Source organism: Rhinoderma darwinii, chromosome 2, assembly GCF_050947455.1.
Source record: "Rhinoderma darwinii isolate aRhiDar2 chromosome 2, aRhiDar2.hap1, whole genome shotgun sequence".
Taxonomy (NCBI): domain Eukaryota; kingdom Metazoa; phylum Chordata; class Amphibia; order Anura; family Rhinodermatidae; genus Rhinoderma; species Rhinoderma darwinii.
In genome coordinates this window covers 89,380,697-89,403,102 of record NC_134688.1, presented here as the reverse complement: position 1 = coordinate 89,403,102, position 22,406 = coordinate 89,380,697, and positions in this window count along the sequence as shown.

Here is a 22,406-nt window from a genome sequence, read left to right as displayed (position 1 = left end):
CCTGGGACTAGCCATCAATGTACGATGGGTGGGAGTCACCAAAGATCAGCAGAACAAAGAGGTCATGGCATGGTGGCCTCTGCAATATTTATGCTGGCACTGTGGCACAACTGTACATGCGGCTGTGCCTGGTACTGAGGCCGCATGTAGGGACGCGGCACTGTGCCTAGTTGAACATTGAAGGGGCAGCGGTAAATTCTACTTCTTTTTTCTGCTGATCAGTGAGGGACCCGGGGAACGAACGCCCACAAATCACACATTGATGGCACATACACTAACTTATATGAAAGGAAATCATTACAGAGCATTTCCACATGAAAAAGTATCTTTTCTTGTTCTGCTCTGTCAAGTTTTTAAAATTCATCTGCTTTTTATTTATTTTTTAGGAAAGTGGGGCATTATCACCATCATTACAGCTCCTGTAGCAGCCTACTGTAACAAATGCATGAATGTCAATTTATATAGGTGAAAAAAGAAGTTTCTGTCCACCCAACCTGCGCTCTGTTCACTTTAATTTGTTAATGAGTTGTCAAATAAAATGTATGCTTTTATAAGGATGTGCTGGAAAAAGTCTCCTTTTTCACCTACCGTATATGGATTATCCCTGAAAGCCTGAAATCTCCCCTCCGTGCGCTCTGAAATTGAAGCACAACAAGTACCAACAAGACTAGTGCTGTGAGCCTGTTTTTGAAAATGTTCTCGTTTTAACCTGAATGTCAATTTGCCAAATTACCAAACTACAAATGCGCATATGACTATTTAGACCAATCAGGATGTAGACAGTGATGTAGATCCTGATATGGATGGTGAAGTACCAGATCATAAACCAAGAAGTTTTGTTAGGGCCTTTTCACATCACAAACTAGAAAAGGGAAATGATTTTAAAACATACCTAATAGAAATCCCAAAATATGCAATGAATATATAGCACGGTGCCGTTTTGGAAAACAGATATACAAAACAAAAAAATAAAAAATAAATTCCAGAAACAAAACAAGCACTCTTTGGTACATTTTTCCCAAAGTGTGCTTGTTTTGTTTCTGGATTTTTTTATTTATTTTTTGTATACCTTTTCACATCACCATTGCCCTTCCGTTGATGGGTTCCGTCGAAGGCCTCAACGAAAAGGCAAACGGAAATCTCAGCTTCCGTTTCCCTCACGATTGAACTCAATGGTTACGGAAACCTAGCTAAGAGTTTCTGTCTGTCACAGTTGTGACAGGGTTCTGTTGTTCTTGACGGAACAAATAGCGCAGTCGACTGATTGATTCCTTCAAAACGATGGGACCCTGTCACAACGGTGACAGACGGAAACCATTAGCTAGGTTTCCATCACCATTGAGTTCAATGGTGAGGGAAACGGAAGCTGAGGTTTGTGTTTACCTTTCCGCTAAGGGGTTAACCCGACGGAAACTTCAGACGGAACCCCTCAGCGGAAAGCAACGGTAATGTGAACACAGTCTAATGGGGACAAAGAAGAAGTGCAATAGGCCCGTTACTTACAAGATAATTGCTTTTTCAGGTACATTAAAGAACCTGTTATATACATAGTTACATAGTTGATAAGGTTGAAGATAGATAAAGGTCCATCAAGTCCATTCTACAGATCGACCATGTTGATCCAGGGGAAGGTAAATAATCTTTATAAGGCAGATGCCAATTGTCCCAGATAAGGCAGAAAAACTCCTTTCCGGCTCCAATAATGGCAATCATTAAAAATCTCTGGCTCAAAGATCGATCTCCAGAAATCTAGTACCCATAACTTGTAATATTATATCTTTAAAAAAAGCATTCAGGCCCCTCTTGAATTTGCTCAATGAATCAGCATCTTGTTGGTGAGAGTTCATAGTCTCACTGCTCTTACAGTAAAGAAGCCCCGTCTATAATGATAGTGAAACCTTCCTATCTCTTGACATAGAGGATGCCCACTTGTCAAGCTTACAGGCCTAGGTATAAAAAGATTGTTAGTCATCTCTCTGCACTGTCCTTAGATATATTTGTACATTGCTCCTGAGCCATCTTTTTTCCAAACTGAGTAACCCCAAGTACTGCATTCCACCCATTTCCTTAATTACCTTGGTCGCCCTTCTCTGCACCCACTTAATTTCCACTATGACTTTTTTATAAACAGGTACCCAAAATTGTACACAATATTCCATATGTGGTCTGACTAGTTATTTGTATAGTGGCATAACTATGTTCTTGTCATGAGCACCTATGCCTCTTTTGATACATCTCATGATTTTTTTTTGCTTTGGCAGCAGCTGCCTGGCACTGGTTGCTAAAGACATTTTCAGTAGCAGTTTTACCCAGTGTTTTACTAATTAAAACATAATTGTAGAATTTGTTTCTTGGGTCCAAGTGCATAACCTTATATTTATCTACAATAAACCTAATTTTCCATTTATCTGCCGATGCCTCCAGCTTTACCAAAACCTTCTGTAATATTATATTATCCTGTTCTGTGTTGATTACTTTACAGAGCATAGTATCATCTGTAAATATTGAAACTATACATGGAACATACCCCATCGCAATCCGGTGCCGTCTCTCCCTGCCGTGCGTCGCCGCAATGAAAGTCTCAACAGGGCTGGCAGGGATGTCGGGCCGCGCAGAACACATGGTCGTCCAATCATTTAGAGTGCTAGGCGCATTATTTAAAGTGCCAGAACGCTGGCCTCAGTGCCAGCTATAGTTGTTTGTTTTCCTGCCTGGTTTAGCTAGTATCTACCTATGCATTACTGTTTGGACCTGATATTTTGTCCCTGATTACTCTTTTGAAGAATCCTCTGTAGCGAATAATCGACCCTGCTACATTGCTGTGGACATAACCGAATCAACAGAGGAACTGTGCCACGTATCCAAGTAGACTATATCATTGTTGCGGATTCCTTATTGTGTGAGCCCTTCTACTCTTCTCTCGTTATTTGACTGTTGACTGTTACCCTTATCAACCTCCCAATGGTTTGTCTGGTTCCCATCCCACTGACATTATCCAGAGAATCATCCACTGGGCTAGCTAGAGGCACCGATTTCTTGTGGCCAGCCAAGTGCTTTGACCCTAATCAAAGACGTGGGAAAGGGGGGTTCTATAGGTGAATTGTGCCGTCTGATTGGTTCTTTCTCTAGGTATCATAGTAGCCCGATTACAACAGCACACTTCTGAACAGGCTCTAATAACTGACAGTAAACTTTTTCATTCAGTAGTAAAGAATCCCCAAACTATTCAGAATTTTCTTTGTGTTTCTTATATTTGTGTTTCTAATATAAGTGACATTTAGTCATATATTGTGGTCCTCTCTTCTTGTCCAATACTTTTGATGTGCCATCTATCCCTGTTGTATGTGGGTATGTGATTCGTACTCCCTTCCATTGTACCTCTCATTCTTAGTTACGTACATTTCATAGATTAGCGAGAAACAATATACAGGAACAGAATACACACAGGGTTTGTTTTTAGTCTGTTACCATGGAGACATACAGGTCTGCGTAGAAGCTGCAGACAAAAAACGGTGGGAGATATTTGATAAAGACTATTTGCTAAAGTTGCATCATTTTTCATTTGAGATGTATTGGAACAATATTTAAAAAAAAAAAAAAAAAGGTTGTGAAGCTGGACATTGTCTTTTATTTTGAGTTTTTCAATAGTTTTTTCATTGCTTAAAGGGGTATTCCCATCTTATAAAGTCATGTCATATCGCTAGGATCTGCCCTCACTTTATGACCGATGGGCATCCAACCCCTGGGATCCAACTGATCCTGAGAATGAAGGGGCCGCAGCACTGATTTAGCATTGCACCCCCTTCACTTAGAAGAGGACGGAACTCTCAATCAGCACTGCAGCCCCATCATTTTAAGGACCAGTGGGGGCCCCAGACACTGGACCCCTACTTGTCATTTTTTTTCCATGAGCAGACATAAACACCCGGGAAAGAAAAACGCCTCTATCTCCCATTGGAATCAATTGAGGGAGATATGGAGCTTTTTTTTTTACGCTGATTCCAAAGCGGTCTCCTCATCAAATGAGCACCAAAAAACGCTGTGTGAACTGGGCCTAAGGGCTTATTCAGACGAACGGGATATACGTCTGTGCAACGCGCGTGATTTTCACGCGCGTCGCACGGATCTATATTAGTCTTTGGGGTCGTGCAGACAGTCCGTGATTTTTACGCAGCGGGTGTCCGCTGCGTAAAACTCACGACATGTCCTATATTTCTGCGTTTCTCGCGCATCACGCACCCATTGAAGTCAATGGGTGCGTGAAAATCACGCGCACCACACGGAAGCACTTCAGTGGGACGCGCGTGATTCGCGCAACAGCAGTAGGAAGTATGATTGAAAACAGAAAAGCACCACCAGCTTTTCTGTTTGCAAACATACAAACAGAGTGTCATAATGATGGCGGCTGCGCGAAAAGTATGCAGCCGCGCATCCTATGTGATGACACACGGAGCTGTTAAGTGCCTTTTGCGTGCGCAAAATGCCGTGTTTTTTGCACGCGTAAAACGCACACGCTCGTGTAAATCCGCCCTTATAGTGAATAAACACTGTAGGGTAGATTTATTCAAACTAACAATAAAACTGTCCTTGTTGTCCATAGCAACCAATAAGAGCTCAGTTTTTATTTCTTAATGTGTTCAGGGAAAAATTAGAGCTGCACTGTAATTAATTGCTATGGGCAACAAGGACAATTTTACTATTAGAGAGTTTGGATAAATCTGCCCAATATTTGAATTTAACCCCTTAAAGAGGCTCTGTCACCAGATTTTGCAACCCCTATCTGCTATTGCAGCAGATCGGCGCTGCAATGTAGATTACAGTAACGTTTTTATTTTAAAAAAACGACCATTTTTGTATTTATGCAAATGAGGCTTGCAAAAGTCCAAGTGGGCGTGTTTATAGTAAAAGTCCAAGTGGGCGTGTTGAAAAGTAAAAGTACAACTGGGCGTGTATTATGTGCGTACATCGGGGCGTTTTTACTACTTTTACTAGCTGGGCGTTCTGACGAGAAGTATCATCCACTTCTCTTCAGAACGCCCAGCTTCTGGCAGTGCAGATCTGTGACGTCACTCACAGGTCCTGCATCATGTCGGACACATCGGCACCAGAGGCTATAGTTGATTCTGCAGCAGCATCAGCGTTTGCAGGTAAATAGCTACATCGACTTACCTGCTAACGCCGATGCTGCTGCAGAATCAACTGTAGCCTCTGGTGCCGATGTGTCCTCGCTCGTCTGACACGATGCAGGACCTGTGAGTGACGTCACAGCGTGATCTGGCAGAAGCTGGGCGTTCTGAAGAGAAGTGGATGATACTTCTCGTCAGAACGCCCAGCTAGTAAAAGTAGTAAAAACGCCCCGATGTACGCACATAATACACGCCCACTTGGACTTTTACTTTAAACACACCCACTTGGACTTTTGTAAGCCTCATTTGCATAAATACAAAAATGGTCATAACTTGGCCAAAAATGCTCGTTTTTTAAAAAATAAAAACGTTACTGTAATCTACATTGCAGCGCCTATCTGCTGCAATAGCAGATAGGGGCTGCAAAATCTGGTGACAGAGCCTCTTTAAGGACGCAGCCATTTTTGGACCATATGACACAACCTCATTTTTTAAATCTGACGTGTCACTTTATGTGGTAATAACTCTGGAATGCTTTTACCTATCCAAGCGATTCTGAGATTGTTTTCTCGTGACATATTCTACTTTATGTTATGGAAAATATGTTAGGTCGATAAATTCAATATTTATTTATGAAAAACACCAAAATTTAGAGAAAATTTGCAAAAATTAGCATTTTTCTAAATTCAAATGTATCTGCTTGTAAGACAGATAGTAATACCACACAAAATATTGACTAGTTAACATTTCCCATATGTCTGCTTTATGTTTGCATCATTTTTTGAACATCCTTTTATTTTTCTAGGACGTTACAAGGCTTATAAGTTTAGCAGCAATTTCTCATATTTTCAAGAAAATTTCAAAAGGCTATTTTTTTAGGGAACAGTTCAGATCTGAAGTAGCTTTGAGGGCCTTATATATTAGGAACCCCCACAAATCACCCCATTTTAAAAACTGCACCCCGTAAAGTATTGAAAACAGCGTTTAGAAAGTTTCTTAACCCTTTATGCGCGTCACAGGAATTAAAGCAAAGTGGAAGGGAAATTTGCAAATTTAATTTTTTTTTGCAGAAATTCCATTTTAATCAATTTTTCCTGTAATACTGAAGGTTTTTACAAGAGAAACACAACTGAATATTTATTGCTCTGATCAGTGGCGTAGCTATAGGGGTCGCAATTGCGACCGGGCCCCTAAGCCAGGGGGGCCCTCAGACCCCCCTCGCCACGCTTAGACTGACCGTATAATTATTTTTTACATTACACCTTCCTTACACAGCGCATGTGCAGCAGCGTGTGCATCGAGAATCCTCCCGTCTCCTCCCCTCTTGTGCTCTGAGGCACTGGATTGGAGGAGACACTCGCTGACGCAGGCCGAGTTAGGCCTCATGCACACGACCGTATTTTTTCCCACCCGTAAATACTGGCGTAAATACGGGTCCGGTGTCACACGTATTCCACCCGTTTTGCACCAGTATTTACGAACCCGTGCCTGTAAATATGGGTCCGGTGTCACACGTATTCCACCCGTATTTACAAGCACGTTTTTGGCGGCAAAATAGCACTGCACTAATCAGCAGCCCCTTCTCTCTATCAGTGCAGGATAGAGAGAAGGGACAGCCTTTTCTGTAATAAAAGTTAAAGAAATTCATACTTACCCGGCCGTTGTCTTGGTGACGCGTCCCTCTCTTCACATCCAGCCCGACATCCCTGGATGACGCGGCAATCCATGTGACCGCTGCAGCCTGTGATTGATCACATGGCCTGAAACGTCATCCAGGACGTCGGGCCGGATGTCGAGAGGGACGCGTCACCAAGGCAACGGGCGGGAGACCGGACTAGAGGAAGCAGGAAGTTGTCGGTAAGTATGAACGTCTTTTATTTTTATTTTTTACAGGTTTATACTGATCGGTAGTCACTGTCCAGGGTGCTGAAAGAGTTACTGCCGATCAGTTAACTCTTTCAGCTCCCTGGACAGTGACTATTTACTGACGTCGCTTAGCAACGCTGCCGTAATGACGGGTGCACACATGTAGCCACCCATCATTACGAGAGCTCCATAGACTTCTATGGACTGTCTGTGCCGTTATTACGGCCTGAAATAGGACATGTTCTATCTTTTTCAACGGCACGGGCACCTTCCCGTGAGAAAACGGGAAGGCACCCGTCGCCAATAGAAGTCTATGAGCCCGTTATCACGGGTCGTAATTACGACCCGTAATAACGTGAGTTTTTACGGTCGTGTGCATGAGGCCTAAGCAAGGAGCTGGTTCTGCATTATCACAGATTATTTCCACCAACACCTACGTGAGTACAGGACAGGCCTCTCATGCACTGACATTGTTTTTTTTCTTTCACTTTCTTTACATAACGTTTGCTCTTCCTCTGTTTACATTCTATCCTACAATTATCTCCTGGTTCTGTCACTCGTATATAAGGGACAGAACGGGAGGATTCAGCTGTAAAAGCAGCGCAGACAGGACACTGATAAAAGGTTACTGAGTGTCGTAATTCACCACAGGACAGCTCCAGCCAAGTAAGGGTATGTTCACACGGCCTATTTACGGACGTAATTCGGGCGTTTTTGCCCCGAATTACGTCTGAAAATAGCGCCTCAATAGCGCTGACAAACATCTGCCCATTGAAAGCAATGGGCAGACGTTTGTCTGTTCACACGAGGCGTATATTTACGCGCCGCTGTCAAATGACGGCGCGTAAATAGACGCCCGCGTAGAAGAAGTGACCTGTCACTTCTTTGGCCGTAATTGGAGCCGCTATTCATTGACTCCAATGAATAGCAGCGCTAATTACGGCCGTAATTGACGCGGCGTTCAAGCGCCTGCACATGCCGGTACGGCTGAAATTACGGGGATGTTTTCAGGCTGAAACATCCCCGTAATTTCAGCCGTTACGGACCCCCGCCGTGTGAACATACCCTTACGGAGAAAACACTGATAAGGGGGCTAGAGGTTACTGTGGGTCATGATTTCACATTACTGGAGGTCTGGAGCTGTGCTGTAATGTGAAGCACACAGCTCTGCTATGCCAGTGTCCATTGGTAAACTATAGATTATAAAGAGGCTGCACCTAAAGGTTTATTAGACAATATATAGTAACAGGCATTTTCTTAAAGGTTTTTTTGCTTTCCAGTTTCCTAAATTATCAGCTATTCTTAGAATAGATAATAATTTTCTGATCGCTGGGACTCCCACCGATCATGAGAACAGGGTTGCCCCCATTCCTCCTCACTGTGAGCAGCACATTGAGTGGAGCGGCGGTGGAGCATGCCGCTCCATTCAGCGTCTATGGGAAAGACAGATACAGCCGAGTACAGCGCTTGGCTGTTTCCATCGTGGTCATAGACAGTGAATAGAGGCGCATGCTCAACCGCTGCTCCATTCAAGCTCCTCCACACTGCAGGGGTGCAGTGAGGAGGATCTGGGGGTTCGGGACCCCTGTTCTCACGATCGGTGTGGCCCCCAGCGATCAGAAAATTATCACCTATCCTGTGGAAAGGATAATTCCTGTGAAGTGATCATTTATTATTCTGGGAAAACTTGTGGTGGGGGCAATATTACTTTGTATGGCACAAAAGGGGCGCTAGTACTGTCTGAGAAGCAAAGGGGGCACTATTACTGTGTGGGGAACAAATACAGCCACTATTACTGTATAGGGGCACTAAGAGTGCCATTGGGGTAGAAGCATAAGGCTGGATTCACACAAGCATGTGCTTTTTGCGCACGCAAAAAACGCGGTGTTTTGCCTGCGCAAAAGGCACTTAGCAGCTCCGTGTGTCAGCCCCGTATGATGCGTGGCTGCGTGGTTTTCGCATTTGGATGTTTGTAAACAGAAAAGCACGTGGTGCTTTTCTGTTTTCATTCATCCTTTTCACAGCTGTTGCGCGAATCACACTTGTCCCACGGAAGTGCTTCCGTGGGGCATGCGTGGTTTTCACGCACCCATTGACTTCAATGGGTGCGTGATGCGCGAAAAACGCTCAAAGAACTGACATGTCGTGACTTTTACGCAGCGGACTAACGCTGCGTAAAAATAACGCACATGTCTGCACTGCCCCATAGACTAATATAGGTCCGTGCGACGTGCGTGAAAATCACGCGCGTTGCACGGACGTATATCCCGTTCGTCTAAATAAGCCCTAATGCGCAGTTTGTGTGCAGAGACAAGTCGTGGCAGGAAGAAGTCATGATGGGGGTCTGGATCTGAATAGAGAAGAAAAGGGAAAGCGGACGACTACAATAGGAGCAGACGTCACCTGTGAGTCACTGGATATAACTGTTATAGTGTTTTCACTTTTCACTGTGTAGAATGGGTATATGCCCATTATTTGGTGAATACATTATTTAGGTATACTATCATACATTGAGCTGCACCGCTCTATCGTAGCCTGCCTTGTTATAAAAGTATACTTTTGTATATTTTTGTTTTGAGGGGGGAAAAACATATGAGTTGGAACTTGCGCCAAGACTCTAACAACATCTTTGGCTGCTAGTGCTGCATCGATTGGTTACTTTAGAGATACAGCAATGCAGCTGAAAGTTCAAAATGTGTTGCAATCGGCATCTGTAAAGAGAATATGCGTGCGGGGGGGCCCAAGCTGAACTTTTGCACCTGGGCCCATGAGCCTTTAGCTACGCCCCTGGCCCTGATTCTGCAGTTTTTAGAAATATCCCACATTCCCTTTCTTAAATTATATTTCAGGCACCATGTCAGGTTAGAAGAGGTATTGTAATGCAAAAACAAAGGAAATCCCCCAAAAGTGACTCCATTTGGAAAACTACACCCCTAGGGGAATTCATCTACAGGTGTAGTGATCATTTTGACTACACAGGTATTTCATCGATTTCATTAGAATTGGGCAGTGAAAATGAAAAATGACATTATTTTTCAATAAGATGTAGCTTTACCTCAGAATTTTTAATTTTTTTCAACAAATAAATGAGAAAAAGCACCCCAAAATTTGTAAAGCAACTTCTCCAGAGTACAGAAATGCCCCATATGTGGTAATAAACCACTGTATGAATACACATCAGGGCTCAGAAGGGAAGGCACGCCATTTAGCTTTTTGAGCTCTGATTTTGCTGGATTAATTTCTTGGCACCATGTCGCATTTGTAAAGCTCCTAAAGGTACCAGTACAGTGGTCACCCCACAAAAGTGACTCCATTTGGGAAACTACACTAGGGGTTTAGTGAACCTTTTGAACCCCCCAGGTGTTTCATAGATTTCATTAGAATTGTGCAGTAAAAATTAAAAATAATTTTTTTTTCCACTAAGATGTAGCTTTAGATCAAAATGTTTCATTTTCTCATCAAATAAAGGAGAAAAAGCACTGTAACATTTGCAAAGCAACTTCTCCAGAGTATGGAAATACCCCATGTGTGGTAATAAACCACTGTATGAATACACATCAGGTCTCAGAAGGGAAGGAGCGCCATTTAGCTTTTGGAGCGCTGATTTTGCTGGTTTGATTTCCCGGCATATGTCGCATTTGTAAAGCTCCTAAGGTACCAGTACAGGGGAAACCCCCCAAAAGTGACTCCATTTGGCAAACTACACCCCTAGAGGAATTCAACTAGGGGTGTAGTGAGCATTTTGACCCCCCAGGTGTTTCATAGATTTCATTAGAATTGTGCAGTAAATATTTAAAATTACATTTTTTTTCCCACTAAGATGTAGCTTTAGGTCAAAATGTTTAATTTTCTCATCAAATAAAGGAGAAAAAGCACCATAACATTTGCAAAGCAACTTCTCCAGAGTACGGCAATACCCCATATGTGGTAATAAACCACTGTATGAATACACATCAGGGCTCAGAAGGGAAGGAGCGACATTTGGCGAGCAGATTTTGCTGGATTGGCTTTTCTGCACCATGTCGCTTTTGCAAAGCCCCTTAGGTACCAGTACAGTGGAAACTCTCCAAAAGTGACTCCATTTGGCAAACTACACCCATTGAGGAATTAATCTAGGGGGGTAGTGAGCATTTTGACCGCACAGGGGTCTCATAGATTTTATTACAAATGGGCAGTGAAAATGAAAAATTCCATTATTTTCCAATAAGACGTAGCATTAGTTCAAAATTTTTCATTTTCTCAACAAATAAAAGAGAAAAAGCACCGTAACATTTGTAAAGCAACTTCTTCAGAGTACGGAAATACCCCACACGTGGTCATAAACTGCTATTTGGACACACAGCAAGGCTCTAAATGGAAGGAGCGCCATTTAGTATTTAGAGTGGAGATTTTACAAGATTCGTTTTTTGACACCATGTTGCATTGAGCTATAGTACCCATACAGTGGTACTCCCGAAAAAGCATTTTGACCGCACAAGTGTTTTGCAAAAATGAGTAAACCATAGATGTTGCAGATTGAAAATTGCTGTTTTCCACAGATATGCCATTTCAGTGCCCAATGTGTTGTGCCCAGCTTGTACCACCGTAGACACACATCCAATAAATTGTTAAGCGGGTTCTCCGGAATACAGTAATACCCCATATGTGGTCATAAATTTCCATTTGGGCATACTGCCAGCCTCAGTTGGAACACCATTTGGCTTTTGAAGCACAGATTTTGCTTGGTGCTATAGTGGTATTTCAGCTTATAATGTGGGGGCATATGTAAGCTGTGCGGAGTACATCAGGGTATATGTAAGCTGTGCGGAGTACATCAGGGTATATGTAAGCTGGGCGGAGTACATCAGGGTATATGTAAGCTGTGCGGAGTACATCAGGGTATATGTAAGCTGTGAGGAGTACATCAGGGTATATGTAAGCTGTGCGGAGTACATCAGGGTATATGTAAGCTGTGCGGAGTGCAACAGGTCATAATAGGATGATGTAATAATAGGGTGAATGAATAATCCATGGATTGGTGTGGTACGCTTTGAACCAATCCTATATACACAGGCCGGGTTTATTGGGTATTATACAAAATATCTGCGCTCCAGTATTGCCTTATATTTGACTTCTTCACTAGTCCTATAAGCCGCACAAGGCCCTAAAGTTTCCTCATCTCCGCTGCATCTACAGGGTCCACCTGTGGGGTCCAGCAAATGATAATGTGGGGTAGTTAGTGAAATTCTACTGGACCTCAAAAATGAGTCTGGGCTGTCATTTAGCATCATTTTGCATCATTGCGTTTTGAGAGTCATAACGTGTTATTTCTCGGGTGACGGAGCTGTGTGAGGGCGCGTTTTTTGTGGAACGAGATGAAATTTTTATTGGTTCCATTTTGGGGTATATGTGATTTTTTTTTTTTATCACAATTTATTCCATTTATTACCGTGCAGTATAAACAACATGTCAACTTTATTCTGCGGGTCGATACGATTACAGTGACACCAAATTTATATCGTTTTTTTACGTTCCCACAATAAAAATACTCTTTTCTAAAAAAAATAATGTTTTAGTGTCGCCATTTTCTGACAGCCATAACTTTTTTATTTTTTAGTTGATATCGCTGCGGGAGGACTTGTTTTATGCGTGACGAACTGTAGTTTCTATTGGTACCATTTTGCGTTACTTGCAACTTTTTGATCACTTTTTATTACATTTTTTTGAGACAAGATGACCAAAAAATAAAATGCTGTCATTGTTTTTTATTAAATTTTTTTACGGTGTTCACCTAGTAACGGCTTCCTGGTTGCCATAGCAACCATCACCACCCGCGATCCATCGCGGGGGGGCCCGGGGGGTACGGAGGGAGCTCCCTCCCTCTGTCATACACTTCAATGCTGCGGACATCATTGACAGCCGCATTGAAGGGGTTAAATGGCTGCGATCGGCGGTAACAGCCATCGCAGCCATTGCAGCGGGATGTCAGCTGTGTATAACAGCTGACAGCCGCTAAAGATAAAGCGCGCACAGCTCCTGTTCTCGCTTTATCTATAGGGTGTGACTGTACGCCCGTGTGCGGGAAAGCACTTTGAATTTAGACGTACAGTCACGCCCAAAAGCGGGAAGGGGTTAATAAACATTTTATGAAAATAGTAACATTATCAAAAACAATCCTTTCCAAAGTACAGCTTTTTGTTTATTGGCTCACTCTTGTGCGTTGATAAATGTTTACATAAATACACACGTCAAATAAGCTGACTTTTCTATTAGGCGGGATTCACACGACCGGGTCGCGTCCGAGCCCGAGTGCCGGCCGGTAAAATCGGCCATTCTTCCCGGCCGGTTTGCATAAAGTTATGCATCCGTGCCGGGCCGGGCAGATCCGGACAGTGACATCAGCGGCAACTCCTGAAGGGGAATCCCCATGTGTTCGGGGATTCCGCTTCAGGAGTTTCCCCTGATGTCACTGCCCAGATATGGACAGAGATATCAAGCGCTCTGTCCAGGAGCGGAATCCCCGAACACACGGGGATTCCGCTCCTTCAAGGAGCTAAAGTGCGGCTAGCACATAGCAGAGCGGGGAGATACCTCCCCGCTCTGCTATAGTGGCGTCGCTACAGTAGTAGCAGCCGCAGCAGCAGCAGCTGCTAGCGGCGCCATTAAAGGTGTCGCCGGGCCAGGGCGCTTTTAAAACAAGCAGGAGAAGGGAGCCAGCGCAGCGCTCCCTTCCACCTGCTGTACACCCCGGCCCTGCCACACAGTGTACAGCGATGCCATTCGTCAGAATGGCATCAACTCCTCCTCCTCACATGCACTCTGCGCTGTGAGGAGGAGGAGATAGAGAGCAAGAGCCGGAAAACCCGGCCGTCACTCGGGACACATCCCGGTGATGGCCGGGTATTACCCGGCCCCATAGACTTCTATGGGAGCCGGGCGGCCGGGTACCCGGGCGAAAATAGAGCATGTCCTATTTTTTGACGGGCGGTTTTCCCGGCCGTCAAAAAATCGGTCGTGTGAATAGCCCCATTAGGGGTCTATTATTCCTAATGCAGCCGGGTGCCGGCCGATTTATGAACCAGGGAAACCAGGCCTTAGTATTTATTTCCACTGTGAGTTATCCCAGGGATTTCAATGTCTTATTTTTGATATACACCGCATTCCAAATTATTATGCAAATTTTATTTTTCGCTGATTTCCCTAAATAGTCGATGCAAATGACAGCCAGTATAATCTTCAAGCCATCAACCGTTGGAGTATAATGCAAATTTTATTGAACAAATCTCCTAATGATAAGAGATTTTTTTTTTTAGAAGTAAACAACTCAAAATGCACTGTTTCAAATTATTATGCACAACAGAGATCAAAACATTTTAAAGGTTGTAAAGAGAACTCAAATGGTCATTTGTTGAATTTGCAGCATCAGGTCATATTTACAGAAATCAAAAGCTCTTTCAATCAAAAAAATGTAACAGGCCAAGTTACATGTTAACATAGGACCCCTTCTTTGATATCACCTTCACAATTCTTGCATCCATTGAATTTGTGAGTATTTGGACAGTTTCTGCTTGAATATCTTTGCAGGAAGTCAGAATAGCCTCCCAGAGCTTCTGTTTTGATGTGAACTGCCTCCCACCCTCATAGATATTTTTCTTGAGGATGCTCCAAAGGTTCTCAATAGGGTTGAGGTCAGGGGCACATGGGGGCCACACCATGAGTTTCTCTCCTTTTATGCCCATAGCAGCCAATGACACAGAGGTATTCTTTGCAGCATGAGATGGTGCATTGTCATGCATGAAGATAATTTTGCTACGGAAGGCACGGTTCTTCTTTTTGTACCACGGAAGAAAGTGGTCAGTCATAAACTCTACGTACTTTGCAGAGGTCATTTTCACACTGTCAGGGACCCCAAAGGGGCCCACCAGCTCTCGCCCCATGATTTCAGCACAAAAACATGACTCCGCCACCTCCTTGCTGACGTTGCAGCCTTGTTGGGACATGGTGGCCATTCACCAACCATCCACTACTTCATCCATTTGGACCATCCAGGGTTGCACGGCACTCATCAGTAAACAACACGGTTTGAAAATTAGTCTTCATGTATTTCTGAGCCCACTGCAACCGTTTCTGCTTGTGAGCATTGTTTAGGGGTGACCGAATAATAGCTTTATGCACACTTGCAAACCTCTGGAGGATCCTACACCTTGAGGTTCGCGGGACTCCAGAGGCACCAGCGGCTTCAAATACCTGTTTGCTGCTTTGCAATGGCATTTTAGCAGCTGCTCTCCTAATCCTATTAATTTGTCTGGCAGAAACCTTCCTCATTATGCCTTTATCTGAACGAACCCGTCTATGCTCTGAATCAGCCACAAATCTTTTCACAGGTCGATGATCACGCTTAAGTTTTCTTGAAATATCCAATGTTTTCAAACCTTGTCCAAGGTATTGCACTATTTCACGCTTTTCGGCAGCAGAGAGATCCTTTTTCTTTCCCATATTGCTTGAAACCTGTGGCCTGCTTAATAATGTGGAACGTCCTTCTTAAGTAGTTTTCCTTTGATTGGGCACACCTGGAAAACGAATTATCACAGGTGTCTGAGATTGATTACAATGATCCAAAGAGCCCTAAGACACAATACCATCCATGAGTTTAATTGAAAAACTAATTATTAAATGTTTATGATACTTAAATCCAATGTGCATAATAATTTGGAACACGGTGTACTTACCTACCCTATGACACTCCATTCCCCTGCTTCCAGTTTATTCTGTCCCTTGCCGCTATGATGACGTCTTGTACACTGCACCTGTCTGCAGCGGCCAATGACTGCCAGCCGCAGTGAAAAATAGGCTTTGACTGCAGTTAATCAAATATCCCAGTATCATGGTCCATTAATCTGAGATATCATGATGGTTTGATGGTTTAGCAGGCACCATACTGTTTAAGGACTACAGTGTAGGGGTTAAAAGGGCAAACACAGGTCAAGGCGGGCATACATGTTCTGCTCTCTCCTTGACCCAAACCTTTTTCTTGTTATGGTTACAGGCCCACTTCAGGGGTGGGTTTGGAATCTATATAAACCTGGTACATTGTGCATCATACCTCTCTCCAGGTTGTTCCAGCAAAAGTTGCTATCGCTACCAGATCCTGTGATGAGTTGACCACCCTGGTGATGGAGAAGGTGGGGTTGGAAGGTCCTGTCTGACTGGAGAGGGCTCTGCAGCTTTGTCTAGCTGAGGCCTCTCCTTTTGCTGCTCCCATGGCCGATGGGGGAGGCACCTACTGTGAGCAGACCTCACAGGCAGTCCCGTCCCCATCTCGCCTTAGCCCAGACACCCCTCCCTCCCATAAATGTGGTGGCCGCGCTCCTGCAGCGGCTCTGATGGCGGCATCGCCACTGCTGTTTGATAACAGCAGCAGGTAATCCGATATCGTCCCCCGTACCCCGCTCCCAGAAGCCGCATGCGCAGTTGGCACAGACCGCCTGCTCAATAGTGGCGGTAGTTAAATTCTGCTCTGCCTGCGCCCTGTCTAAAGTAGTTTGGATGGGCAGAGCGGTAATTGGCTCAAATATTTTTCTGTTTTGGCCCATATGCATTGCCAGCATTTCCCTGAGCAGTGTGCAGAATTATTTGTTTACTTAGACATGGTCCATAGCGTCTTTAAGCTGCATGGTGGTGGTATGATGAAGAGTTTAGACGTCGTTTGGCCTTGAGCCCGTCCGTAAGTTGGGCAACAAAGGCCACTGACGTCTGGATACAACCCATGATGTCTCAGTGTCCGGCGCTTCCCTTTCACGCCGAAGTCGCCGGTTTTGGTGGATCTCCAGGTCCTGCGGCCAATAAACCAACTGGGGCATGTTGGCAATATAATGAGGCCCACTGTAGATTCTACGCTACGTGCAAATTCAGGAACGAGTGTGTGGTCTGCGGGAAAGCGCATTTGGTGATACACTGCTTTCGACGGTCAAAGCAGCCTGCCCGAGTGGGTTCTTCCAGTGGAGCAGAGTACACTGGTGAGTGTTGTCGCGATTCGACGGTGGCTCGAACTTTACCTCAGGAGGCAGGAAGCAGAAATGCTCTGTGAAGATTTCACTGTTGGATTTTATATTCCCTACGTGCCAGGTGATTGTTTATTGTTGTCGGAAAACGTACTTTCCATTGGTAGTAACCTGGAGGTAGCTAGGTCAAAATTGCTGAAGGAGGTCAGCTTGGGTCGGATGGCTGGTCCCTTTGCTGTCCACCGGTGCTGCCGATTCACCTGGAGTGCTTTCATTTGTTGGGTTGCATGCTTGATGGCTCTTATAACGTGGATATGTGCCACCCCATGGGGTATTCTATTTCACGTTCATTTTTTTAATTGTTTAGTACATTCTTAGAGTGGATGGTGTGTTTAGTGTCAGGTTTGGCCGCTGTGTTACACTACCTCGATGATTTTGTTTTTGTTGGTTCGGCCAGTTCTCCGGTTTGTAAGGTCTTGTTGGAATCCTTCCATTTCTTGATGTTGTCTATCAGGGTACCATTGTGTTCTGAAAAGACTGAAGGTCCCACCACGTGTCTTTTCTTGGCATCGAAATTTATACAGTTTCTATGGTTTTCCATTTGCCTGGGGATAAAATTGACCGGTTGTCTAGCTTGCTTTGTCAGTTTGTCGTGGCAAAGAAATGCACGCTTCGCCAGCTGCAGTCTCTGCTGATTCTGTTGGCTTTTGCTTGCAGGGTGATGCCCAAAGGACGTGTTTTTTGCAGGAGATTGTCATTGGCCACGACGGGTGTGATTTCTCCACATCATTTCATTCGGATCACTCGGCCATTAAAAGCTAAATTGCTTGTGTTGCACAGTTTTGTTCAAAGTTATAACAGTTGGACCATGTATCGAGAAGCTGAGTGGTCCAGCACCGATTTGGAGTTGTTCACGGATGTGGCGGGTGCTTTTGATATTGGTTCTGTTTTGGGGGCACGATGGAGTAGTGGTGCTTAGCCAAGACATTGGCACGAGCTTGGTGTCACTAAGAATTTGACGTTGATGGAATAGCTCCCAATCATGGGGGGCTGCAAAGTTGTGGTATTGCTAATCACAGGATTTTGTTCTAGACCGAAAACTTGTCGGTGGCTTACATTTTGAACAGTCTGTCATCAAGTTCTTTGCCGGTGCTAGTGATAGTTAGGCGTTTGGTGTTACGCTGTTTGCAGTTGAATGTGTGGTTCAGGGCTAAGCATTTTCCAGGTGTGAATAATGATGTTGCTTATGCTTTGTCTCGCTTCAAGGTTCATCATTTTGAGGTGAGCTTATTCCGCCTGCCCTGGAGGTGGGGGATCCCTACCCAGTCAACTTGATGGGTCTAGTCGAGGCCAACTTACGAGTTTGGTTGAGAGGTCTGTGGCTCCGTCCAGATGTAGTGGACATGGTGAGGCTTGGTCTGAATGGTTATCGGTGGCTGGCGGTCATTACCTGTCTTCCAATGTGGTTCATGCCATGGTGGTCCTGAACTATCTAGTTTTTCTTAGGGATGTCTGCTGCCTTGGCCTCCAAGCGTTTGTCTGGGGTGGCTTTTATGCTCAAGCTGAACGGTTTCCTGGATGTTACTAAAGTGAATCGCAGATGCCTTGTGTCTTTAGATTTGTTGGGTGATCTTTTTCAGGTCTACGGGATGGTTTGGGCTTTGAATTTTGGGGCTTTGTTGTTGCAGATGTCTTTTGCCTTGGCCTTTTTTGGTGCCTTATGCATTGGCAAATTGGTTCCCCCCAGTGCTTGGTGACCGGGAGGCCTTTCAGGGGAGGATGCTGTTATAGTTATGGACCGCTTGAAACTGCACATACGCAAGTCAAAGACTGACACTATGGGCAGGGGTACGGTCAATGCTACCGGTTTGCTCGGTAGCCACAGTGGGTGAATACGTGCGGTGCAGGCCTAGTGGTTCTGCATCTTCCTCTTCTTTCTTGCTTCACTCTGATAGTTCACCTTTGTCCAAGTTTCAATTTGAATCGCTCTTCAAGTATTGTCTAGCTTTGTTGGGTTTGAAAATTTGTGAATTCGGGATTCATTTATTCCGCATAGGGGTGGCTACAATGGTGGATTCGCTGGGTTTGCTGGAACCTGATATTATGCCTTTGGGCAGATGGCGGTCGCAAAGTTTTCGCAGCTAACTTCGTCCCGATCTTGTGTTGGAATTGTTTGCGTTTCCTGTTGTTCTGCTTACATGTTGTTTTTCTTCTGTGTTTTTATTCGCCTCATTGTCTTTCAGATGCTGGCCGCCCCGCAGGGCATTCTTACGTTCACTGGACTGCACAGAGGGCAGCAGTCTCTCCTGGCGGGTCGCATCTTGGTTTTGACAACGTGGATGTGTGTTGGAGGGGCGTCAGAGGCATGATATGGTCACAAGGTTTTCCAGAAGTACTCAAGTACAGCAAGGAGGTGTCTGGTCTGGTCGTGTTGGTGGTACATTCTGGAGCAAATGATCTGTGTGTGGACAAGTTGGCTGAACTCATCTTACTCATCAAGACCGATTTGGACAGATTGCCCAGTTTTTTCCAGAAGATGGTACTGATATGGTCTGAGGTGGTGCCTCATCTGGCGTGGCACGGCGCATGCAACCTGGCCGCTATCGTGCGGGCCAGATGGGTATTGAATTTAGGAGTATCCTGTTATGTGAGGAGCATGGGAGGATTCGTGGTTCGCCATCGATTGCTCGAAGGAGACAATAGGGACGTACTGTCCCAGGATGGAGCTCACCCTAACCCTATCGGTCAATACATTTTTCTACTGGGTTTGCAGCATGAGATTGAAAATACACTCTTCCTTTTGGGTGGGGGCCAGAACACTGTGTAGGCTTACATGGTGCCCGTTTTTGGTGGGTTTTTGTCTTGCCTAGCAAGCCGTTTAGCCGTTGAATGAATACATGCCCGCTGTATAACAGTGCTTGGACATGCCAAGACAATTTCTGCCCAGGGTAGCTGGGCAGGATATTTTCAATGTATTGTACCAAATAAATCTGTGGCCTTCCACTTAAACCAAGAATAGTGCATTTTCTATTAATTTCTACTCAATGTTATTGTACTACTGTTTTGCTGAATTTTGTTCATGTTATTGGGTATGATACACCTTATATTTCCATCACAGATGTGAACATAGCCCTTAAGAAGGCGGATCCATGGCGATCAGCTGGTTTCTATTTAAAAATATATTGTTTCATGAAACAGGCCCTTTAACTATAGTGAATCTTGAATTTCCAGGCTTTACAGGGAGATAGGAAAACCTGGAAATACTCTAGAAATTAAAGAGCTTTTATTTATATAATTATAATAATCATGAAAGTGACTTTGCACCACATACGTTTGAGTACATATCATTTGTCCTTTTGCAAAGTAATAAACTAGTATATAAAAAAAAAAGTTGAAGTAGAATTTATATTCAGGATTATTCTCAGTTACTTCTGTTTGAAACCTCTGATTCTTTTACCACCAGGCTTCTTCTAAACCCTCAGCATGTATGTTTTATTTATACTTCTCAGTACGTTCAGTCTCAAAAAAGAGATAAAAGCTATTTAACATATCCTTGTTATAGTAATTTATAATGCAGTTCTCCTGGAAAGGACTTGTCTGGGACAGAATGGAAATGGTCAATGTGTTTAATGTTGAATTTCATCATCATATACTTTTCCTTGCCACTCCAGGGAATGTTGCTATGGACAGATGCCAGGTCTGAGAATTTAAAAGATAAATTCATGGGTTATTTAAAAAAAAATTCTGGCTGGATTTGTATTGGAGCATTAGATTTGATCACATAGTGATATTTTGTTGTTAAAAGGGTTTTCCAGTAAAAGACATTGATGGACCATGTTTAGGACTAGCCACTGGCGTAGCTATAGGGGTCGCAGCGGTCGCAATTGCGACTGGGCCCCGAAGCCAGGGGGCCCACGGCCCCCCGCACCACATCAATAAAAAGTTACTATAGTAACTCGGGCCGCGGGCCCCTGTTACTATAGTAACATACTTTACTTACCTTCCTGGTTCCGGATCGCAGCGGAGGTCCTGACGTCAGGCGCTGTGCGCAGCGCAAGACGTCACAGCGCTATGCGCCGCGCACAGCATCGAGACGACAGAACTCCCGCCGCGGCCGAAGAGGAAGGTAAGGTTAGCCCTGACTGGCGGGGTCCGACTCCCGGGACCCGCCAATCAGCTGTTTTGAAGTGGCCGCAGCACTCGCACGAGAGCTGCTCCCCTTCATTCCTGTCACTTCATTCCGATTCACAGTGTGGGCGAGTAGTGAAATGAAGGGGAAGCAGCTCTCGTACGAGTGATGCGGCCCCTTCAAAACAGCTGATTTGCGGGTCCCGAGAGACACATCAACTATTGATGGCCTATCCTGAGGATAGGCCATCAATGTTTAGGGACTGTACAACCCCTAAGCCTACGATGTAGCAGGCTTAGGGGGCCCATGAGACAGGATCACAGATTTATTATCAATAAAATGGTTAACGAGGGTTGTGTGTTTTTTTTTTTATTTCAATAAAATATTTTTTCTATGTCTTTGTGTTTTTTTTTAAACTATATTACTACCGCCTTAGTAATGGCCGCCGGCTGATTGACAGCATCCATTGCTAAGGCGGGGCTTAGTGTTAGCCGATGCAGAGGCTACACTAACCCCCATTATTACCCCGGTACCCACCGCCACCAAGGGTGCTGGGAAGATCCGGGTACCATCCAGTACCTGACCATCTGTAGTGATGGTCTGCCACTGGGGTGGCCGCAGGCTGGTATTATCAGGAGGGGAAAGGCCAGATACAGTGGCCCTTCCCACCCTGGTAATGCTAGGCTGCTGCTGCTTTATTGTATCTGGCTGGTTATGAAAAATGGGGGGGACCCCACGTCATTTAAAAAAAAAAAATAATAATAATAATTGGAAAGAACGATGTGGGGTCCCCCCCAATTTTCATAACCAGCCAGATACAACACAGCAGCAGTAGGCAGCATTACAAGGGTGGGAAGGGCCACTGTTTTTGGCCTTCCCCAGCCTAATACTACCAGCCTGCGGCCACCCCGGTGCCTGCCCGTCACTACAGATGGTCGGGTACTGTTTCGTACCTGGCTCTTTCCAGCACCCCTGGTGGCGGTGGGTACCGGGGTAATAATGGGGGTTAGTGTTAGCCTCTGCACCGGCTAACATTAAGCCTCGCCTTAGTAATGGAGGTTGTCAATCAGCCAGCGGCCATTACTAAGGCGGTAATAATAAAGTTTAAAAAGATACAAGCACATAGAAAAAATATTTAATTGAAATAAAAAAACACAACCCCCATTAACCATTTTATTGAGAATAAAAAAAACGCCGTCATTGAAGTCCTCGAATCCGAAGTCCAACAACCGAACCTGTAAAAAAACACAAACACACAAAAATAATCAGTAACACATAAAGAAGCAAAATTATTATTCTTACCTA